The sequence below is a fragment of the Gossypium arboreum genome, chromosome 4 (genome assembly GCF_025698485.1).
Source record: "Gossypium arboreum isolate Shixiya-1 chromosome 4, ASM2569848v2, whole genome shotgun sequence".
In the NCBI taxonomy this organism is placed as follows: domain Eukaryota; kingdom Viridiplantae; phylum Streptophyta; class Magnoliopsida; order Malvales; family Malvaceae; genus Gossypium; species Gossypium arboreum.
The window spans coordinates 45,370,004-45,375,195 of NC_069073.1; the positions used below are offsets into that span (position 1 = coordinate 45,370,004).

At 35.7% G+C, this 5,192-nt stretch overlaps 1 non-coding gene across 1 annotated transcript; it reads right to left on the bottom strand.

The window, feature by feature from the left end:
* Positions 1-3,621: 3,621 nt before the first annotated feature.
* Positions 3,622-3,731, bottom strand: LOC128292024 (small nucleolar RNA R71). Its single transcript, XR_008282008.1, has one exon. It is a non-coding gene; the product is annotated as a small nucleolar RNA R71 (small nucleolar RNA).
* Between the last annotated feature and the right edge of the window lie 1,461 nt (positions 3,732-5,192).

Below are 5,192 nucleotides of genomic sequence, written 5' to 3' on the forward strand. Positions count from 1 at the left end.
AGTTAGTATGCTCAGTAGTAAACATACAGGCTAAGACACGAGCGTGTGTCTTGGCCGTGTGAGAGACACGGTCTACCCACATGGGTGTGTACTCTGGCCATGTGAAGTCTACACCTTTTTTACAAAAAAAATCATTTAATTTTAATTGACCACACGGTCTAGCCACTAACGTGTGATACGACCCTGTGACCCTCAATTGGTGCTGACATCATAGTCAGAGAGTTACACAGCAGGAGGACACGGGCGTGTCCCCTGCCTCACATGGGCGTGTGGCTCTGTATTAGGGAAAATTTCACAAACTTTTCTAAAAGTTCCGATTTAGTCTGATCCTTTTCTGATGGTTGTTCTGGGCCTCATAGGCCTATATTAGGAACAAATTGTGTATGTATGAATGAAATTGATTTGAAGAAAAATTTTATAGCTTGGTTTTGCGTGAATGACTGTGTATGTTTTTGGTAATGCCTCTTACTCAGTCCCGGCGTCAGACACGGATAAGGGGTGTTGCACAATTACTTTACATCCATTTAACTCAAAAATGATATTGAGACCTTTATCACATAATTGACTAATACTTAGAAAATTATGCTTAAGACCATTGACATATAAAACATTTTCAACAAAAGTTGAAGCGTTTTTATCAAAAAAGTCAATTCCTTCAATGAGCGCTTTGGAGTAATCACCAAAGGTAACTTCTCCTCCACTTTTTGGCTTCAACTCAATAAAATGGCTCTTGTCACCGTTCATGTGTCTTGAGCATCCGCTATCAAGGTACTATGAGTTTGTGCTTGATTTGTCCCCTTGAAGCAATGCTCCTTTCCCTACAAACATAGAATAAAGTCTTAACTTTTGGTACCAAAATTATTTTTGGGCCATAAGCATTAGTTCTTATAATTTTAGTCCCTTTAGGTATCCATTTTGAAAAGATATTCTTATCTTGAGTAATTATGAGTCCTTTAAGGACCCATACACTTTTAACAATTTTCCCTCAAAAGAAACTTGGGGGACCTTTATCTTTATAGTAATTAAAGCTTGATTTAACAAAGTTTGCTTTTAAACTTTCTCCATTTTTAAAAACTTTTGGAGAAACTTTGTTAGATAAAGCTTGTTCTTTTTTTCAAGAAACTCAAGTTGTTTTTGATGATCATTATGAACTTTTGAAAGTAAATTATGTAAGTCAATTTTTTTCTCAAAATCATTTATAATTGCTTGCATATCATTTATCTAACCTTCAAGTTCATGATTGGCCTTAGAGAGTGAACTATTTTCATCTTTTAATTCTAAAATGTTTTTCTTATATTTTGAAACCATAATTTCAAACCCCAAGCCTTATTAATCATAGGCATCTTGTGACTCATCAAAAGAATAAGAAATTGAGGTAGATGAGTTAGAAGTGACCTTGGAATCTTCTATGGCTGCTAAAGAAGTGACCTTGGAATCTTCTATGGCTGCTAACTCTTGGAAAGAGTTATATTTCAGGCCTCTAAACTTAATTATTATTAATTAAGTAGATATGTCTGTATTTTAGAATATTTTTGGAACATTGCATAACAAACCTTTATTGTGCTATAAATGTTATTATTATTTACTTTTATTATTGGGTAAAAAAAGTGTCGGTTGTGGTTGGCAGCAGGTGTAAGATTAAGAAGAGAAGAGAAAAAAGAGTAGGAAAATGAAGGAAGTGAAATATTGTCATGACAAAATGTTGGTTAGATTGCCAACATGGATGCCATGGCAATTCCAGGAAGACGATGCAACATTCAATCCATGTCACTCTTAGCCAGATGTACTTGTCCCATATAAACCACCTTCAAAAATAGGAACCAAAAGATGTGTGCTAAGAGGGAGGGACCTACCCTATAAAGGAGGAAAGAGAAAAGAAAAGACAAAAAGGATTTTTTGGAGAGAGAAGAATTGGAGAGTAGTTTTTCTCTCTGAATCAGATTCTTGTGAAAAATCTCAGAGAAAAGAGAGGAAAAACTAGCAGTTTACAGAGTAGAAAATCACAAACGCGAGGAAACGGAAGAGAAATTTGCCCTAAGATTTGCATCAAATCTCAATATTAAAGTGAAAGCTAGAGTAACAAGAGCTTCCTGCAGTTCTTCCTTTATTTTCTGATTTGAGCTTTGTGATTCGTATTTTAATGATGATGTTGAATGGTTTTATTTTGGATTCAAATGTCCAATACATGAGCTAAATCTCATTGGGTTGGAATTATTTGGGTGAATTTGTACTATCTTTAATGCCCATGGTTTGATTTTGAGTAGATTATTGTTCCTTTGGATTTGTTATTATTTTAAATGCATGCATGCAAGCTCTAGACATAGATGATTGTTTGGTGTTTTGTTAGATATGATTTAATTCTGAAAAGGTTAAATAGATTGGATAATTATCGGTTGATACAGAGGCGAGCATTTGAAAGAATGTTCGTACCACTCTAGACATATGAGTTGTGATTTGTATATGGAAAGGAAGAACAGTCTAGATATCATTCTTGAGTTCTGTAGACATACAAAAGCTCAGAATGATAGCTTAAATTCTGGCTCTCAAAAGAAGCAGACTGAAGTAGTGAATCCCTGAGTAGTAGAATGTCCAAGATTTTGCCATGGCACTATTATGATATAAAGATAAAACTTGAGTAATTCCAACCTTTATCATTCAGTAGTACAAATCCTCTCCACTTATTCTTTGAGAATTGCCATAGCATTTTAATTGTCCTAGCATTTTTTATTCATAATTGATTTTATTAATTTATTCATTAATCTATTCATTAATCATTTTCATCAATTTGTTATCTATTTCTTTTGCACAATTTAATTAGTCAAATTCATAGTAATAGCATAACAAATTATTTTAATCAATTCCTATCCTTGTGGAGATGATACTTACTCATCACTTTATTACTTGATTCGACGTGTATACCTACACATTCGCATTACACATTCACGCGCAACAAGTTTTTGGCACCATTACCGAGGATCGACAATATTGGTGAAAATTTGGTTTGTTATTACCTCTTTAATTTTGTTAGTTTTGCTTAATTAGTTGTTTTGATTTTTGTTTTTTAGGATTTTTTTTGTTGGTGCAAGAGTAGAGATATTTCTACGCTTGAAGAGTTTTCTTTTGATCCGAAAATTGGGAGAACCTTGAGAAGAACGAGAAAAGAATTGCGAGAAATGGGAAGAATTAGAAATGATCAGATTAGAGAAGAGTCATAACATCAGAATGGAAGGGATGTTGATGTTCCTCGAATAATAGATAATAGTGACAGACCTATTAGAGAACATGTAGTGCCGATCTTGGATGATCTGAATCTAGGAATTGTCAGGCCGCATATTCATGCTCAACATTTTGAGTTAAAGCCAGTCAAGTTTCAAATGTTACAAACTGTAGGGTAGTAAAGTGGATTGCCTATTGAGGATCCACGGTTGCACTTAAAAATCTTTTTAGAAGTTTACGATTCATTCAGGTAGCAGGGTGTTCCTGAGACTGAAGTTATTCCCTTATTCATTGCGAGATCATACCAAAGCATGGTTAAATACATTATCATCAGGTACGGCGACATCTTGGAATGAACTTTGTCAGAGGTTTCTGCTAAGATATAATCCTCCAAACATGAATGGCAAATTGAGGAACAATATTATCTCCTTTGGGCCATCCGAGGATGATGAAACATTATATGGAGAATGGGAGCAATTCAAGGAGTTAATTAGAAAATGCCCTATGCATGGTTTTCAACACTGGACAGAAATGGAAATGTTTTACAATGGATTGAATGCACATACAAGGATGAGGGTTGACGTGCTCGATAAATAATATAATGAGGCATATGAACTTCTAGAAAGATAGCAAACAACAATTATCAATACCTTACTACAAAAGTAGGAATTGGCTGTGACACCCTTCACCCGTATTCAATGCCGAAATAGGGTTACAGAGCATTACCAGACTTGCAAAATAATTAAGCATCCATTTAGCATACATTTTCTCAGTTCAAGCATTTGTCATTCAATCTCAATCAATTTTTCCCTTATACGAGCTTACGAGGCCCAAATCGTGCTTTAGGATTGGTTCGGGACTAAACCGATAACTAATTAAACTTTCAAGAACTTGGAAAACTTTTCTCAAAAAAGGGGGCACACGCCCGTGTGTCCAAGCTGTGTGTCTCACACGGCCACCAGACACGCCCATGTCATAGGCCGTGTGGACATTCGAAGTGGAAGCACATGGCCATGTCCCAGCCCGTGTCTGACCCGTGTAACTCTCTGACTTGGGTCACACGGCCAACACACGCCTGTGTGGCTAGCCCATGTGCCCTAAAAATGGCCACACACGCCTGTGTGCCAGCCCGTGTGCTAAGTCATGCCAAACCTATAGGGTATACTGACTTATGCCACACGGCCAAGTCACACGCCCGTGTGTGAGGCCGTGTGGAGCATACTGACTTGATTTCTAAAACCACACCAGGGGCACACGACCGTGTAACACAACCGTGTGTCATACACGGCCGAGACACACACCCGTGTCTCTGCCTGTGTGGACAAAAATAGGCTATTTACTAAGCCAATCTGCCACCCTATTTTTTTTACATACTTGTACATGCATAATTTGCAACATTTTATAACTCAATAGGCAGTTAATCTATAACATTTCATACACATATTATACCAATTCAACTATAGTCATTTCTAAATTCAATATTCAAATAATATAACCAACCAAACATGGTATTCAAATACCTAAATTATAATCAAGCATTTTCCATTCATATACCTATCACATATCAAGACAACATTTGTATATTTCCATTCGATGTACTATTTTTCAAAATATACCATATTGAATACTTATACACAACCAAAGCATTATACCAAGTTAAACCAAATCACATCACTTTATCTAATAGGTATATCTCTGTATCATACTTTCTAGAATATGAATTCTTCCTTCAAACTGTCCCTTCAATTCACCCATGAATGTACAAGATTTTATCTCCTTACCTGGGGATAAACTTAAATGCATATAATCTAAATTGCCTTTCAACTGACCAACTCGCTCAAATAAAATCAACTGAGTCTACTTCAACCATCAAATAACAACATATCAAAATACTCCTTTCTCCATGCTGTTAACATACAATCTTTTATAATTCTCTTAACATGCTAATCAAAGATCTTTACAACTGCATTAGCTTG